Source organism: Somniosus microcephalus, unplaced genomic scaffold (assembly GCF_052327205.1).
Source record: "Somniosus microcephalus isolate GS21.2 unplaced genomic scaffold, FLI_Smic_1.0 scaffold59, whole genome shotgun sequence".
Classification (NCBI taxonomy): domain Eukaryota; kingdom Metazoa; phylum Chordata; class Chondrichthyes; order Squaliformes; family Somniosidae; genus Somniosus; species Somniosus microcephalus.
Window position 1 is genome coordinate 454,631 of NW_028225246.1, and position 17,016 is coordinate 471,646.

General features: G+C 46.3%; 9 non-coding genes across 9 annotated transcripts; all 9 read left to right on the plus strand.

Annotated features, from left to right (window-relative positions):
• The first annotated feature begins 689 nt into the window (after positions 1 to 689).
• Positions 690 to 771, plus strand: trnal-aag (transfer RNA leucine (anticodon AAG)). Its single transcript has one exon. It is a non-coding gene; the product is annotated as a tRNA-Leu (tRNA).
• Positions 772 to 2,365: 1,594 nt separating this feature from the next.
• On the plus strand, positions 2,366 to 2,447 carry trnal-aag (transfer RNA leucine (anticodon AAG)). The gene has a single exon. It is a non-coding gene; the product is annotated as a tRNA-Leu (tRNA).
• Positions 2,448 to 4,366: 1,919 nt separating this feature from the next.
• Positions 4,367 to 4,448, plus strand: trnal-aag (transfer RNA leucine (anticodon AAG)). The gene has a single exon. It is a non-coding gene; the product is annotated as a tRNA-Leu (tRNA).
• A 1,594-nt stretch (positions 4,449 to 6,042) lies between these two features.
• trnal-aag (transfer RNA leucine (anticodon AAG)) lies at positions 6,043 to 6,124 on the plus strand. The gene has a single exon. It is a non-coding gene; the product is annotated as a tRNA-Leu (tRNA).
• Positions 6,125 to 8,043: 1,919 nt separating this feature from the next.
• Positions 8,044 to 8,125, plus strand: trnal-aag (transfer RNA leucine (anticodon AAG)). The gene has a single exon. It is a non-coding gene; the product is annotated as a tRNA-Leu (tRNA).
• A 1,594-nt stretch (positions 8,126 to 9,719) lies between these two features.
• Positions 9,720 to 9,801, plus strand: trnal-aag (transfer RNA leucine (anticodon AAG)). The gene has a single exon. It is a non-coding gene; the product is annotated as a tRNA-Leu (tRNA).
• Positions 9,802 to 11,720: 1,919 nt separating this feature from the next.
• Positions 11,721 to 11,802, plus strand: trnal-aag (transfer RNA leucine (anticodon AAG)). Its single transcript has one exon. It is a non-coding gene; the product is annotated as a tRNA-Leu (tRNA).
• A 1,594-nt stretch (positions 11,803 to 13,396) lies between these two features.
• trnal-aag (transfer RNA leucine (anticodon AAG)) lies at positions 13,397 to 13,478 on the plus strand. Its single transcript has one exon. It is a non-coding gene; the product is annotated as a tRNA-Leu (tRNA).
• A 1,919-nt stretch (positions 13,479 to 15,397) lies between these two features.
• On the plus strand, positions 15,398 to 15,479 carry trnal-aag (transfer RNA leucine (anticodon AAG)). Its single transcript has one exon. It is a non-coding gene; the product is annotated as a tRNA-Leu (tRNA).
• The last annotated feature ends 1,537 nt before the right edge of the window (positions 15,480 to 17,016 follow it).

The window sequence follows — 17,016 nt, forward strand, 5'->3', positions numbered from 1 at the left end:
TTCTCTGTCCCTCCATTTGTGTGGCCAGAAACACCCTTTCCGGATTCCTGTGTGTCATTTTGTGTGTGTCCCATTGTCGGTGTCGTAATACAGAGTGTCCTTGTGACATCGTGCAGCCATGTCAGCCTGCAAACACGGGTGCTGCGGTGTCCGGGTCTCTGGGCGGTTTCAGGGCCATGCTATAGTTTTCAACACAGGCTGGATGCTGAAATTTGTCTCGCTAACACACAGCACTGTGGGGCATCGGAACCTAAGCACCAGCCGGGATTGTTTGCTAACCGACAGCAGAGTGTAGCAGCGGAAGCGTGCTGGTCCCATAACCCAGAGGTCGATTGATCGTAAGCCTTCTTCTGCTAGTTGCATTCTTATATACACCAACAATAAAATGCTCTATTGCTACCCCAATCAAACGCACTTAATTTTATCACACTTTACTTACACCAACTTCCTGCTTGCAACACACAACAGGGATAAATTTTGAATGAAATTTACAATGGGTGTGTTGCAGCAAACTTTTATTTATTAGCGTTGCCTTGTGAACACGTAGCTGCTTCTGATATAGTGGGTTGCATCAGAAGTGAGTTTGCCGTCCACGAATTTAATTTCCTTTCGTTTCCCCTGCTATTTACAAGAGCAGGCCACATTTCAATCACCAGTCACTAGTTTCAGATTCCTTAATGCACTGACGTGGTAGCGTGGCCGAGCGGTCTAAGGCGCTGGATTAAGGCTCCAGTCTCTTCGGGGGCGTGGGTTCGAATCCCACCGCTGCCAGATATTGCGACATTTATAAATTTCGTCGCTTCACCACCAGCAGTAAACCAGGCAGGCATGCCGGTTTTGGGTCACCTTTTCCTTCAGTTGCTATCCAGACAGCGAAAGTTACATTAAGACATGGTTAAGAGAAGATCCATTCTGCAAAAGAAAAGGGTGGGGAGGGGATCTGGACTCTGACTTCAGGATGAGAGTCAGATGTGTTTTTCATACCATTAGTCTGGGGAAGTTGTGATTAGGAGGGCAAATTTTTCCTATTGTTCTCTTCTCTTAAATTATGATAAATTTCAGGCTCAGTGCGTCAGGTTTTGTTATCACAATTTATGCTTTACTTACAGCAACTTCCTTCTTGCAAAAAACACAAGAACCTGCAACACAACTTTCAAAACACTTTATTCGCACCAACATAAGCTGCAAATGCTGCAAACTTGGAGCAGCCTTGGCCTTACCCTTTCTCTCAACGCATTCCTGCAGCGCCGTGTCGCCAGCACCAGATGGTGCTCTTGGCCTTTACACAACAGGCAATACCTTCACACAAAACGGAAGCCCGTTACACAACACGGAGAACCTTTACACAACAGGAAACACATTACTCAATAGCGGACATCTTTACAAAGCAGACAAAATCTCTAAACAACAGGGAAAATCTACACACAGCAGCGATCATCTTTACACAGGAGGGAACAATTTTATATAACCGGGAACATCTTTACACTACAGGGAATTTCTTTGCACAGCAGAACGCACCTTCATGCAAGTCTCTCTTTTCATCTCAGTCTCCGTTTCCCTGGCTGTCTACCTCCCTCTCTGTTTCTCTCGCAGTCTCGGTTTTCCCTCAGTCTCTGTCTCTGCCTCGTGTTAATCGCTCTGTCTGTCTCTCTCTCTCTTTGGTTTCTTCAGTGTCTTTCTCTGTCCCTCCATTTGTGTGGCCAGAAACACCCTTTCCGGATTCCTGTGTGTCATTTTGTGTGTGTCCCATTGTCGGTGTCGTAATACAGAGTGTCCTTGTGACATCGTGCAGCCATGTCAGCCTGCAAACACGGGTGCTGCGGTGTCCGGGTCTCTGGGCGGTTTCAGGGCCATGCTATAGTTTTCAACACAGGCTGGATGCTGAAATTTGTCTCGCTAACACACAGCACTGTGGGGCATCGGAACCTAAGCACCAGCCGGGATTGTTTGCTAACCGACAGCAGAGTGTAGCAGCGGAAGCGTGCTGGTCCCATAACCCAGAGGTCGATTGATCGTAAGCCTTCTTCTGCTAGTTGCATTCTTATATACACCAACAATAAAATGCTCTATTGCTACCCCAATCAAACGCACTTAATTTTATCACACTTTACTTACACCAACTTCCTGCTTGCAACACACAACAGGGATAAATTTTGAATGAAATTTACAATGGGTGTGTTGCAGCAAACTTTTATTTATTAGCGTTGCCTTGTGAACACGTAGCTGCTTCTGATATAGTGGGTTGCATCAGAAGTGAGTTTGCCGTCCACGAATTTAATTTCCTTTCGTTTCCCCTGCTATTTACAAGACCAGGCCACATTTCAATCACCAGTCACTAGTTTCAGATTGCTTAGCGCACTGACGTGGTAGCGTGGCCGAGCGGTCTAAGGCGCTGGATTAAGGCTCCAGTCTCTTCGGGGGCGTGGGTTCGAATCCCACCGCTGCCAGATATTGCGACATTTATAAATTTCGTCGCTTCACCACCAGCAGTAAACCAGGCAGGCATGCCGGTTTTGGGTCACCGTTTCCTTCAGTTGCTATTGACAGGCTGATCCGAATCGCAGAATTTCCTCTGCTCCATAATTGGCCTGAACCCCGCACCGAACACTACAAACACCATCACCCAACCAACTGAATTCAGCCCGTTCACTCACTCGTCCCCACACCTGCTGCCTCTCACTTATTCAGATGTGCACCACGTTTACTCTTTCTTGCAATCTATCGACCGCGCCCCCCATTGCTGTCATCTCTCCGTCGTTTCCCCGTTCGCCCTTCCAATCTTGCCGGTTGAACAGCACCTCCCATTTGTTCCTGTGCTGCAATCCAATTAATTTAACACCAGTATCTTTTTGTCAATCGAACCTATCCAGACAGCGAAAGTTACATTAAGACATGGTTAAGAGAAGATCCATTCTGCAAAAGAAAAGGGTGGGGAGGGGATCTGGACTCTGACTTCAGGATGAGAGTCAGATGTGTTTTTCATACCATTAGTCTGGGGAAGTTGTGATTAGGAGGGCAAATTTTTCCTATTGTTCTCTTCTCTTAAATTATGATCAATTTCAGGCTCAGTGCGTCAGGTTTTGTTATCACAATTTATGCTTTACTTACAGCAACTTCCTTCTTGCAAAAAACACAAGAACCTGCAACACAACTTTCAAAACACTTTATTCGCACCAACATAAGCTGCAAATGCTGCAAACTTGGAGCAGCCTTGGCCTTACCCTTTCTCTCAACGCATTCCTGCAGCGCCGTGTCGCCAGCACCAGATGGTGCTCTTGGCCTTTACACAACAGGCAATACCTTCACACAGTACGGAAGCCCGTTACACAACACGGAGAACCTTTACACAACAGGAAACACATTACTCAATAGCGGACATCTTTACAAAGCAGACAAAATCTCTAAACAACAGGGAAAATCTACACACAGCAGCGATCATCTTTACACAGGAGGGAACAATTTTATATAACCGGGAACATCTTTACACTACAGGGAATTTCTTTGCACAGCAGAACGCACCTTCATGCAAGTCTCTCTTTTCATCTCAGTCTCCGTTTCCCTGGCTGTCTACCTCCCTCTCTGTTTCTCTCGCAGTCTCGGTTTTCCCTCAGTCTCTGTCTCTGCCTCGTGTTAATCGCTCTGTCTGTCTCTCTCTCTCTTTGGTTTCTTCAGTGTCTTTCTCTGTCCCTCCATTTGTGTGGCCAGAAACACCCTTTCCGGATTCCTGTGTGTCATTTTGTGTGTGTCCCATTGTCGGTGTCGTAATACAGAGTGTCCTTGTGACATCGTGCAGCCATGTCAGCCTGCAAACACGGGTGCTGCGGTGTCCGGGTCTCTGGGCGGTTTCAGGGCCATGCTATAGTTTTCAACACAGGCTGGATGCTGAAATTTGTCTCGCTAACACACAGCACTGTGGGGCATCGGAACCTAAGCACCAGCCGGGATTGTTTGCTAACCGACAGCAGAGTGTAGCAGCGGAAGCGTGCTGGTCCCATAACCCAGAGGTCGATTGATCGTAAGCCTTCTTCTGCTAGTTGCATTGTTATATACACCAACAATAAAATGCTCTATTGCTACCCCAATCAAACGCACTTAATTTTATCACACTTTACTTACACCAACTTCCTGCTTGCAACACACAACAGGGATAAATTTTGAATGAAATTTACAATGGGTGTGTTGCAGCAAACTTTTATTTATTAGTGTTGCCTTGTGAACACGTAGCTGCTTCTGATATAGTGGGTTGCATCAGAAGTGAGTTTGCCGTCCACGAATTTAATTTCCTTTCGTTTCCCCTGCTATTTACAAGAGCAGGCCACATTTCAATCACCAGTCACTAGTTTCAGATTCCTTAGCGCACTGACGTGGTAGCGTGGCCGAGCGGTCTAAGGCGCTGGATTAAGGCTCCAGTCTCTTCGGGGGCGTGGGTTCGAATCCCACCGCTGCCAGATATTGCGACATTTATAAATTTCGTCGCTTCACCACCAGCAGTAAACCAGGCAGGCATGCCGGTTTTGGGTCACCTTTTCCTTCAGTTGCTATCCAGACAGCGAAAGTTACATTAAGACATGGTTAAGAGAAGATCCATTCTGCAAAAGAAAAGGGTGGGGAGGGGATCTGGACTCTGACTTCAGGATGAGAGTCAGATGTGTTTTTCATACCATTAGTCTGGGGAAGTTGTGATTAGGAGGGCAAATTTTTCCTATTGTTCTCTTCTCTTAAATTATGATAAATTTCAGGCTCAGTGCGTCAGGTTTTGTTATCACAATTTATGCTTTACTTACAGCAACTTCCTTCTTGCAAAAAACACAAGAACCTGCAACACAACTTTCAAAACACTTTATTCGCACCAACATAAGCTGCAAATGCTGCAAACTTGGAGCAGCCTTGGCCTTACCCTTTCTCTCAACGCATTCCTGCAGCGCCGTGTCGCCAGCACCAGATGGTGCTCTTGGCCTTTACACAACAGGCAATACCTTCACACAAAACGGAACCCCGTTACACAACACGGAGAACCTTTACACAACAGCAAACACATTACTCAATAGCGGACATCTTTACAAAGCAGACAAAATCTCAAAACAACAGGGAAAATCTATAATCAGCAGCGATCATCTTTACACAGGAGGGAACAATTTTATATAACAGGGAACATCTTTACACTACAGGGAATTTCTTTGCACAGCAGAACGCACCTTCATGCAAGTCTCTCTCTTCATCTCAGTCTCCGTTTCCCTGGCTGTCTACCTCCCTCTCTGTTTCTCTCGCAGTCTCGGTTTTCCCTCAGTCTCTGTCTCTGCCTCGTGTTAATCGCTCTGTCTGTCTCTCTCTCTCTTTGGTTTCCTCAGTGTCTTTCTCTGTCCCTCCATTTGTGTGGCCAGAAACACCCTTTCCGGATTCCTGTGTGTCATTTTGTGTGTGTCCCATTGTCAGTGTCGTAATACAGAGTGTCCTTGTGACATCGTGCAGCCATGTCAGCCTGCAAACACGGGTGCTGCGGGGTCCGGGTCTCTGGGCGGTTTCAGGGCCATGCTATAGTTTTCAACACAGGCTGGATGCTGAAATTTGTCTCGCTAACACACAGCACTGTGGGGCATCGGAACCTAAGCACCAGCCGGGATTGTTTGTTAACCGACAGCAGAGTGTAGCAGCGGAAGCGTGCTGGTCCCATAACCCAGAGGTCGATTGATCGTAAGCCTTCTTCTGCTAGTTGCATTCTTATATACACCAACAATAAAATGCTCTATTGCTACCCCAATCAAACGCACTTAATTTTATCACACTTTACTTACACCAACTTCCTGCTTGCAACACACAACAGGGATAAATTTTGAATGAAATTTACAATGGGTGTGTTGCAGCAAACTTTTATTTATTAGCGTTGCCTTGTGAACACGTAGCTGCTTCTGATATAGTGGGTTGCATCAGAAGTGAGTTTGCCGTCCACGAATTTAATTTCCTTTCGTTTCCCCTGCTATTTACAAGACCAGGCCACATTTCAATCACCAGTCACTAGTTTCAGATTCCTTAATGCACTGACGTGGTAGCGTGGCCGAGCGGTCTAAGGCGCTGGATTAAGGCTCCAGTCTCTTCGGGGGCGTGGGTTCGAATCCCACCGCTGCCAGATATTGCGACATTTATAAATTTCGTCGCTTCACCACCAGCAGTAAACCAGGCAGGCATGCCGGTTTTGGGTCACCGTTTCCTTCAGTTGCTATTGACAGGCTGATCCGAATCGCAGAATTTCCTCTGCTCCATAATTGGCCTGAACCCCGCACCGAACACTACAAACACCATCACCCAACCAACTGAATTCAGCCCGTTCACTCACTCGTCCCCACACCTGCTGCCTCTCACTTATTCAGATGTGCACCACGTTTACTCTTTCTTGCAATCTATCGACCGCGCCCCCCATTGCTGTCATCTCTCCGTCGTTTCCCCGTTCGCCCTTCCAATCTTGCCGGTTGAACAGCACCTCCCATTTGTTCCTGTGCTGCAATCCAATTAATTTAACACCAGTATCTTTTTGTCAATCGAACCTATCCAGACAGCGAAAGTTACATTAAGACATGGTTAAGAGAAGATCCATTCTGCAAAAGAAAAGGGTGGGGAGGGGATCTGGACTCTGACTTCAGGATGAGAGTCAGATGTGTTTTTCATACCATTAGTCTGGGGAAGTTGTGATTAGGAGGGCAAATTTTTCCTATTGTTCTCTTCTCTTAAATTATGATAAATTTCAGGCTCAGTGCGTCAGGTTTTGTTATCACAATTTATGCTTTACTTACAGCAACTTCCTTCTTGCAAAAAACACAAGAACCTGCAACACAACTTTCAAAACACTTTATTCGCACCAACATAAGCTGCAAATGCTGCAAACTTGGAGCAGCCTTGGCCTTACCCTTTCTCTCAACGCATTCCTGCAGCGCCGTGTCGCCAGCACCAGATGGTGCTCTTGGCCTTTACACAACAGGCAATACCTTCACACAAAACGGAAGCCCGTTACACAACACGGAGAACCTTTACACAACAGGAAACACATTACTCAATAGCGGACATCTTTACAAAGCAGACAAAATCTCTAAACAACAGGGAAAATCTACACACAGCAGCGATCATCTTTACACAGGAGGGAACAATTTTATATAACCGGGAACATCTTTACACTACAGGGAATTTCTTTGCACAGCAGAACGCACCTTCATGCAAGTCTCTCTTTTCATCTCAGTCTCCGTTTCCCTGGCTGTCTACCTCCCTCTCTGTTTCTCTCGCAGTCTCGGTTTTCCCTCAGTCTCTGTCTCTGCCTCGTGTTAATCGCTCTGTCTGTCTCTCTCTCTCTTTGGTTTCTTCAGTGTCTTTCTCTGTCCCTCCATTTGTGTGGCCAGAAACACCCTTTCCGGATTCCTGTGTGTCATTTTGTGTGTGTCCCATTGTCGGTGTCGTAATACAGAGTGTCCTTGTGACATCGTGCAGCCATGTCAGCCTGCAAACACGGGTGCTGCGGTGTCCGGGTCTCTGGGCGGTTTCAGGGCCATGCTATAGTTTTCAACACAGGCTGGATGCTGAAATTTGTCTCGCTAACACACAGCACTGTGGGGCATCGGAACCTAAGCACCAGCCGGGATTGTTTGCTAACCGACAGCAGAGTGTAGCAGCGGAAGCGTGCTGGTCCCATAACCCAGAGGTCGATTGATCGTAAGCCTTCTTCTGCTAGTTGCATTGTTATATACACCAACAATAAAATGCTCTATTGCTACCCCAATCAAACGCACTTAATTTTATCACACTTTACTTACACCAACTTCCTGCTTGCAACACACAACAGGGATAAATTTTGAATGAAATTTACAATGGGTGTGTTGCAGCAAACTTTTATTTATTAGTGTTGCCTTGTGAACACGTAGCTGCTTCTGATATAGTGGGTTGCATCAGAAGTGAGTTTGCCGTCCACGAATTTAATTTCCTTTCGTTTCCCCTGCTATTTACAAGAGCAGGCCACATTTCAATCACCAGTCACTAGTTTCAGATTCCTTAGCGCACTGACGTGGTAGCGTGGCCGAGCGGTCTAAGGCGCTGGATTAAGGCTCCAGTCTCTTCGGGGGCGTGGGTTCGAATCCCACCGCTGCCAGATATTGCGACATTTATAAATTTCGTCGCTTCACCACCAGCAGTAAACCAGGCAGGCATGCCGGTTTTGGGTCACCTTTTCCTTCAGTTGCTATCCAGACAGCGAAAGTTACATTAAGACATGGTTAAGAGAAGATCCATTCTGCAAAAGAAAAGGGTGGGGAGGGGATCTGGACTCTGACTTCAGGATGAGAGTCAGATGTGTTTTTCATACCATTAGTCTGGGGAAGTTGTGATTAGGAGGGCAAATTTTTCCTATTGTTCTCTTCTCTTAAATTATGATAAATTTCAGGCTCAGTGCGTCAGGTTTTGTTATCACAATTTATGCTTTACTTACAGCAACTTCCTTCTTGCAAAAAACACAAGAACCTGCAACACAACTTTCAAAACACTTTATTCGCACCAACATAAGCTGCAAATGCTGCAAACTTGGAGCAGCCTTGGCCTTACCCTTTCTCTCAACGCATTCCTGCAGCGCCGTGTCGCCAGCACCAGATGGTGCTCTTGGCCTTTACACAACAGGCAATACCTTCACACAAAACGGAACCCCGTTACACAACACGGAGAACCTTTACACAACAGCAAACACATTACTCAATAGCGGACATCTTTACAAAGCAGACAAAATCTCAAAACAACAGGGAAAATCTATAATCAGCAGCGATCATCTTTACACAGGAGGGAACAATTTTATATAACAGGGAACATCTTTACACTACAGGGAATTTCTTTGCACAGCAGAACGCACCTTCATGCAAGTCTCTCTCTTCATCTCAGTCTCCGTTTCCCTGGCTGTCTACCTCCCTCTCTGTTTCTCTCGCAGTCTCGGTTTTCCCTCAGTCTCTGTCTCTGCCTCGTGTTAATCGCTCTGTCTGTCTCTCTCTCTCTTTGGTTTCCTCAGTGTCTTTCTCTGTCCCTCCATTTGTGTGGCCAGAAACACCCTTTCCGGATTCCTGTGTGTCATTTTGTGTGTGTCCCATTGTCAGTGTCGTAATACAGAGTGTCCTTGTGACATCGTGCAGCCATGTCAGCCTGCAAACACGGGTGCTGCGGGGTCCGGGTCTCTGGGCGGTTTCAGGGCCATGCTATAGTTTTCAACACAGGCTGGATGCTGAAATTTGTCTCGCTAACACACAGCACTGTGGGGCATCGGAACCTAAGCACCAGCCGGGATTGTTTGTTAACCGACAGCAGAGTGTAGCAGCGGAAGCGTGCTGGTCCCATAACCCAGAGGTCGATTGATCGTAAGCCTTCTTCTGCTAGTTGCATTCTTATATACACCAACAATAAAATGCTCTATTGCTACCCCAATCAAACGCACTTAATTTTATCACACTTTACTTACACCAACTTCCTGCTTGCAACACACAACAGGGATAAATTTTGAATGAAATTTACAATGGGTGTGTTGCAGCAAACTTTTATTTATTAGCGTTGCCTTGTGAACACGTAGCTGCTTCTGATATAGTGGGTTGCATCAGAAGTGAGTTTGCCGTCCACGAATTTAATTTCCTTTCGTTTCCCCTGCTATTTACAAGACCAGGCCACATTTCAATCACCAGTCACTAGTTTCAGATTCCTTAATGCACTGACGTGGTAGCGTGGCCGAGCGGTCTAAGGCGCTGGATTAAGGCTCCAGTCTCTTCGGGGGCGTGGGTTCGAATCCCACCGCTGCCAGATATTGCGACATTTATAAATTTCGTCGCTTCACCACCAGCAGTAAACCAGGCAGGCATGCCGGTTTTGGGTCACCGTTTCCTTCAGTTGCTATTGACAGGCTGATCCGAATCGCAGAATTTCCTCTGCTCCATAATTGGCCTGAACCCCGCACCGAACACTACAAACACCATCACCCAACCAACTGAATTCAGCCCGTTCACTCACTCGTCCCCACACCTGCTGCCTCTCACTTATTCAGATGTGCACCACGTTTACTCTTTCTTGCAATCTATCGACCGCGCCCCCCATTGCTGTCATCTCTCCGTCGTTTCCCCGTTCGCCCTTCCAATCTTGCCGGTTGAACAGCACCTCCCATTTGTTCCTGTGCTGCAATCCAATTAATTTAACACCAGTATCTTTTTGTCAATCGAACCTATCCAGACAGCGAAAGTTACATTAAGACATGGTTAAGAGAAGATCCATTCTGCAAAAGAAAAGGGTGGGGAGGGGATCTGGACTCTGACTTCAGGATGAGAGTCAGATGTGTTTTTCATACCATTAGTCTGGGGAAGTTGTGATTAGGAGGGCAAATTTTTCCTATTGTTCTCTTCTCTTAAATTATGATAAATTTCAGGCTCAGTGCGTCAGGTTTTGTTATCACAATTTATGCTTTACTTACAGCAACTTCCTTCTTGCAAAAAACACAAGAACCTGCAACACAACTTTCAAAACACTTTATTCGCACCAACATAAGCTGCAAATGCTGCAAACTTGGAGCAGCCTTGGCCTTACCCTTTCTCTCAACGCATTCCTGCAGCGCCGTGTCGCCAGCACCAGATGGTGCTCTTGGCCTTTACACAACAGGCAATACCTTCACACAAAACGGAAGCCCGTTACACAACACGGAGAACCTTTACACAACAGGAAACACATTACTCAATAGCGGACATCTTTACAAAGCAGACAAAATCTCTAAACAACAGGGAAAATCTACACACAGCAGCGATCATCTTTACACAGGAGGGAACAATTTTATATAACCGGGAACATCTTTACACTACAGGGAATTTCTTTGCACAGCAGAACGCACCTTCATGCAAGTCTCTCTTTTCATCTCAGTCTCCGTTTCCCTGGCTGTCTACCTCCCTCTCTGTTTCTCTCGCAGTCTCGGTTTTCCCTCAGTCTCTGTCTCTGCCTCGTGTTAATCGCTCTGTCTGTCTCTCTCTCTCTTTGGTTTCTTCAGTGTCTTTCTCTGTCCCTCCATTTGTGTGGCCAGAAACACCCTTTCCGGATTCCTGTGTGTCATTTTGTGTGTGTCCCATTGTCGGTGTCGTAATACAGAGTGTCCTTGTGACATCGTGCAGCCATGTCAGCCTGCAAACACGGGTGCTGCGGTGTCCGGGTCTCTGGGCGGTTTCAGGGCCATGCTATAGTTTTCAACACAGGCTGGATGCTGAAATTTGTCTCGCTAACACACAGCACTGTGGGGCATCGGAACCTAAGCACCAGCCGGGATTGTTTGCTAACCGACAGCAGAGTGTAGCAGCGGAAGCGTGCTGGTCCCATAACCCAGAGGTCGATTGATCGTAAGCCTTCTTCTGCTAGTTGCATTCTTATATACACCAACAATAAAATGCTCTATTGCTACCCCAATCAAACGCACTTAATTTTATCACACTTTACTTACACCAACTTCCTGCTTGCAACACACAACAGGGATAAATTTTGAATGAAATTTACAATGGGTGTGTTGCAGCAAACTTTTATTTATTAGTGTTGCCTTGTGAACACGTAGCTGCTTCTGATATAGTGGGTTGCATCAGAAGTGAGTTTGCCGTCCACGAATTTAATTTCCTTTCGTTTCCCCTGCTATTTACAAGAGCAGGCCACATTTCAATCACCAGTCACTAGTTTCAGATTCCTTAGCGCACTGACGTGGTAGCGTGGCCGAGCGGTCTAAGGCGCTGGATTAAGGCTCCAGTCTCTTCGGGGGCGTGGGTTCGAATCCCACCGCTGCCAGATATTGCGACATTTATAAATTTCGTCGCTTCACCACCAGCAGTAAACCAGGCAGGCATGCCGGTTTTGGGTCACCTTTTCCTTCAGTTGCTATCCAGACAGCGAAAGTTACATTAAGACATGGTTAAGAGAAGATCCATTCTGCAAAAGAAAAGGGTGGGGAGGGGATCTGGACTCTGACTTCAGGATGAGAGTCAGATGTGTTTTTCATACCATTAGTCTGGGGAAGTTGTGATTAGGAGGGCAAATTTTTCCTATTGTTCTCTTCTCTTAAATTATGATAAATTTCAGGCTCAGTGCGTCAGGTTTTGTTATCACAATTTATGCTTTACTTACAGCAACTTCCTTCTTGCAAAAAACACAAGAACCTGCAACACAACTTTCAAAACACTTTATTCGCACCAACATAAGCTGCAAATGCTGCAAACTTGGAGCAGCCTTGGCCTTACCCTTTCTCTCAACGCATTCCTGCAGCGCCGTGTCGCCAGCACCAGATGGTGCTCTTGGCCTTTACACAACAGGCAATACCTTCACACAAAACGGAACCCCGTTACACAACACGGAGAACCTTTACACAACAGCAAACACATTACTCAATAGCGGACATCTTTACAAAGCAGACAAAATCTCAAAACAACAGGGAAAATCTATAATCAGCAGCGATCATCTTTACACAGGAGGGAACAATTTTATATAACAGGGAACATCTTTACACTACAGGGAATTTCTTTGCACAGCAGAACGCACCTTCATGCAAGTCTCTCTCTTCATCTCAGTCTCCGTTTCCCTGGCTGTCTACCTCCCTCTCTGTTTCTCTCGCAGTCTCGGTTTTCCCTCAGTCTCTGTCTCTGCCTCGTGTTAATCGCTCTGTCTGTCTCTCTCTCTCTTTGGTTTCCTCAGTGTCTTTCTCTGTCCCTCCATTTGTGTGGCCAGAAACACCCTTTCCGGATTCCTGTGTGTCATTTTGTGTGTGTCCCATTGTCAGTGTCGTAATACAGAGTGTCCTTGTGACATCGTGCAGCCATGTCAGCCTGCAAACACGGGTGCTGCGGGGTCCGGGTCTCTGGGCGGTTTCAGGGCCATGCTATAGTTTTCAACACAGGCTGGATGCTGAAATTTGTCTCGCTAACACACAGCACTGTGGGGCATCGGAACCTAAGCACCAGCCGGGATTGTTTGTTAACCGACAGCAGAGTGTAGCAGCGGAAGCGTGCTGGTCCCATAACCCAGAGGTCGATTGATCGTAAGCCTTCTTCTGCTAGTTGCATTCTTATATACACCAACAATAAAATGCTCTATTGCTACCCCAATCAAACGCACTTAATTTTATCACACTTTACTTACACCAACTTCCTGCTTGCAACACACAACAGGGATAAATTTTGAATGAAATTTACAATGGGTGTGTTGCAGCAAACTTTTATTTATTAGCGTTGCCTTGTGAACACGTAGCTGCTTCTGATATAGTGGGTTGCATCAGAAGTGAGTTTGCCGTCCACGAATTTAATTTCCTTTCGTTTCCCCTGCTATTTACAAGACCAGGCCACATTTCAATCACCAGTCACTAGTTTCAGATTCCTTAATGCACTGACGTGGTAGCGTGGCCGAGCGGTCTAAGGCGCTGGATTAAGGCTCCAGTCTCTTCGGGGGCGTGGGTTCGAATCCCACCGCTGCCAGATATTGCGACATTTATAAATTTCGTCGCTTCACCACCAGCAGTAAACCAGGCAGGCATGCCGGTTTTGGGTCACCGTTTCCTTCAGTTGCTATTGACAGGCTGATCCGAATCGCAGAATTTCCTCTGCTCCATAATTGGCCTGAACCCCGCACCGAACACTACAAACACCATCACCCAACCAACTGAATTCAGCCCGTTCACTCACTCGTCCCCACACCTGCTGCCTCTCACTTATTCAGATGTGCACCACGTTTACTCTTTCTTGCAATCTATCGACCGCGCCCCCCATTGCTGTCATCTCTCCGTCGTTTCCCCGTTCGCCCTTCCAATCTTGCCGGTTGAACAGCACCTCCCATTTGTTCCTGTGCTGCAATCCAATTAATTTAACACCAGTATCTTTTTGTCAATCGAACCTATCCAGACAGCGAAAGTTACATTAAGACATGGTTAAGAGAAGATCCATTCTGCAAAAGAAAAGGGTGGGGAGGGGATCTGGACTCTGACTTCAGGATGAGAGTCAGATGTGTTTTTCATACCATTAGTCTGGGGAAGTTGTGATTAGGAGGGCAAATTTTTCCTATTGTTCTCTTCTCTTAAATTATGATAAATTTCAGGCTCAGTGCGTCAGGTTTTGTTATCACAATTTATGCTTTACTTACAGCAACTTCCTTCTTGCAAAAAACACAAGAACCTGCAACACAACTTTCAAAACACTTTATTCGCACCAACATAAGCTGCAAATGCTGCAAACTTGGAGCAGCCTTGGCCTTACCCTTTCTCTCAACGCATTCCTGCAGCGCCGTGTCGCCAGCACCAGATGGTGCTCTTGGCCTTTACACAACAGGCAATACCTTCACACAAAACGGAAGCCCGTTACACAACACGGAGAACCTTTACACAACAGGAAACACATTACTCAATAGCGGACATCTTTACAAAGCAGACAAAATCTCTAAACAACAGGGAAAATCTACACACAGCAGCGATCATCTTTACACAGGAGGGAACAATTTTATATAACCGGGAACATCTTTACACTACAGGGAATTTCTTTGCACAGCAGAACGCACCTTCATGCAAGTCTCTCTTTTCATCTCAGTCTCCGTTTCCCTGGCTGTCTACCTCCCTCTCTGTTTCTCTCGCAGTCTCGGTTTTCCCTCAGTCTCTGTCTCTGCCTCGTGTTAATCGCTCTGTCTGTCTCTCTCTCTCTTTGGTTTCTTCAGTGTCTTTCTCTGTCCCTCCATTTGTGTGGCCAGAAACACCCTTTCCGGATTCCTGTGTGTCATTTTGTGTGTGTCCCATTGTCGGTGTCGTAATACAGAGTGTCCTTGTGACATCGTGCAGCCATGTCAGCCTGCAAACACGGGTGCTGCGGTGTCCGGGTCTCTGGGCGGTTTCAGGGCCATGCTATAGTTTTCAACACAGGCTGGATGCTGAAATTTGTCTCGCTAACACACAGCACTGTGGGGCATCGGAACCTAAGCACCAGCCGGGATTGTTTGCTAACCGACAGCAGAGTGTAGCAGCGGAAGCGTGCTGGTCCCATAACCCAGAGGTCGATTGATCGTAAGCCTTCTTCTGCTAGTTGCATTCTTATATACACCAACAATAAAATGCTCTATTGCTACCCCAATCAAACGCACTTAATTTTATCACACTTTACTTACACCAACTTCCTGCTTGCAACACACAACAGGGATAAATTTTGAATGAAATTTACAATGGGTGTGTTGCAGCAAACTTTTATTTATTAGTGTTGCCTTGTGAACACGTAGCTGCTTCTGATATAGTGGGTTGCATCAGAAGTGAGTTTGCCGTCCACGAATTTAATTTCCTTTCGTTTCCCCTGCTATTTACAAGAGCAGGCCACATTTCAATCACCAGTCACTAGTTTCAGATTCCTTAGCGCACTGACGTGGTAGCGTGGCCGAGCGGTCTAAGGCGCTGGATTAAGGCTCCAGTCTCTTCGGGGGCGTGGGTTCGAATCCCACCGCTGCCAGATATTGCGACATTTATAAATTTCGTCGCTTCACCACCAGCAGTAAACCAGGCAGGCATGCCGGTTTTGGGTCACCTTTTCCTTCAGTTGCTATCCAGACAGCGAAAGTTACATTAAGACATGGTTAAGAGAAGATCCATTCTGCAAAAGAAAAGGGTGGGGAGGGGATCTGGACTCTGACTTCAGGATGAGAGTCAGATGTGTTTTTCATACCATTAGTCTGGGGAAGTTGTGATTAGGAGGGCAAATTTTTCCTATTGTTCTCTTCTCTTAAATTATGATAAATTTCAGGCTCAGTGCGTCAGGTTTTGTTATCACAATTTATGCTTTACTTACAGCAACTTCCTTCTTGCAAAAAACACAAGAACCTGCAACACAACTTTCAAAACACTTTATTCGCACCAACATAAGCTGCAAATGCTGCAAACTTGGAGCAGCCTTGGCCTTACCCTTTCTCTCAACGCATTCCTGCAGCGCCGTGTCGCCAGCACCAGATGGTGCTCTTGGCCTTTACACAACAGGCAATACCTTCACACAAAACGGAACCCCGTTACACAACACGGAGAACCTTTACACAACAGCAAACACATTACTCAATAGCGGACATCTTTACAAAGCAGACAAAATCTCAAAACAACAGGGAAAATCTATAATCAGCAGCGATCATCTTTACACAGGAGGGAACAATTTTATATAACAGGGAACATCTTTACACTACAGGGAATTTCTTTGCACAGCAGAACGCACCTTCATGCAAGTCTCTCTCTTCATCTCAGTCTCCGTTTCCCTGGCTGTCTACCTCCCTCTCTGTTTCTCTCGCAGTCTCGGTTTTCCCTCAGTCTCTGTCTCTGCCTCGTGTTAATCGCTCTGTCTGTCTCTCTCTCTCTTTGGTTTCCTCAGTGTCTTTCTCTGTCCCTCCATTTGTGTGGCCAGAAACACCCTTTCCGGATTCCTGTGTGTCATTTTGTGTGTGTCCCATTGTCAGTGTCGTAATACAGAGTGTCCTTGTGACATCGTGCAGCCATGTCAGCCTGCAAACACGGGTGCTGCGGGGTCCGGGTCTCTGGGCGGTTTCAGGGCCATGCTATAGTTTTCAACACAGGCTGGATGCTGAAATTTGTCTCGCTAACACACAGCACTGTGGGGCATCGGAACCTAAGCACCAGCCGGGATTGTTTGTTAACCGACAGCAGAGTGTAGCAGCGGAAGCGTGCTGGTCCCATAACCCAGAGGTCGATTGATCGTAAGCCTTCTTCTGCTAGTTGCATTCTTATATACACCAACAATAAAATGCTCTATTGCTACCCCAATCAAACGCACTTAATTTTATCACACTTTACTTACACCAACTTCCTGCTTGCAACACACAACAGGGATAAATTTTGAATGAAATTTACAATGGGTGTGTTGCAGCAAACTTTTATTTATTAGCGTTGCCTTGTGAACACGTAGCTGCTTCTGATATAGTGGGTTGCATCAGAAGTGAGTTTGCCGTCCACGAATTTAATTTCCTTTCGTTTCCCCTGCTATTTACAAG